This window comes from Gymnodraco acuticeps, unplaced genomic scaffold (assembly GCF_902827175.1).
Source record: "Gymnodraco acuticeps unplaced genomic scaffold, fGymAcu1.1, whole genome shotgun sequence".
Taxonomy (NCBI): Eukaryota; Metazoa; Chordata; class Actinopteri; order Perciformes; family Bathydraconidae; genus Gymnodraco; species Gymnodraco acuticeps.
In genome coordinates this window covers 1,624,095-1,624,823 of record NW_022990358.1, presented here as the reverse complement: position 1 = coordinate 1,624,823, position 729 = coordinate 1,624,095, and positions in this window count along the sequence as shown.

Sequence of the window (729 nt, the reverse complement as noted above, 5' to 3'; positions counted from 1 at the left end):
CATCAAGACGAGTCATATTATTCTTTTTGTCATGGGAGCAACAAGGTCATGACAGAGGATCTGAATTTGGAGTAGTAGTTACCCTCTTGATCAGCATTTGATCAGGCCCCACTATCTGTACCAACAAAACAAGGAAGGTTTATACCGAACTGATAAAGAGTGGAAAGACTCATCATCGTCTAACAACATCTGGCCTACCTAATGTTTAATCAGATTATGCATATGAGACTGTTTGAGCCTGCCCTGTGAACAAATCGTGGGATTGAGTGTGTTGTGATTGAATACATTGTAAATACAACTTTGTATTTCTTTTTTTATGCTGTTAGACTGTAATAAATGTCAGTTAAATTGTCAACAAGTTCTTCACTACATCCCTTTCCTTGCAAACTTAATATAAAGGTCGGGCTGTACCGAACATCACCTTTGTATCACTTTTACATTTTCTGTTAAGGTTTTTTAAATGAAGCATTGATGGCCTTACATAAGGTTTTGTGACGTTATAACCCTTAAAATATTCATACAATTGAATGAGTTAGTCTTTTCAATAAATCAACTTTCTTTTAATGAAGATCTTGAGGGTAACCTTTGTGTATGACAAGCTGGAGAGCAGACCGTTTTTGACCGAATATATTTCATTTACTAGTTCTTTTGATTTTTGGAAATTATAATATTCTATATTCAATACATTTTGAGGTTGTTTCCTTTAAGGTTGGGATCATAAGATTAAGC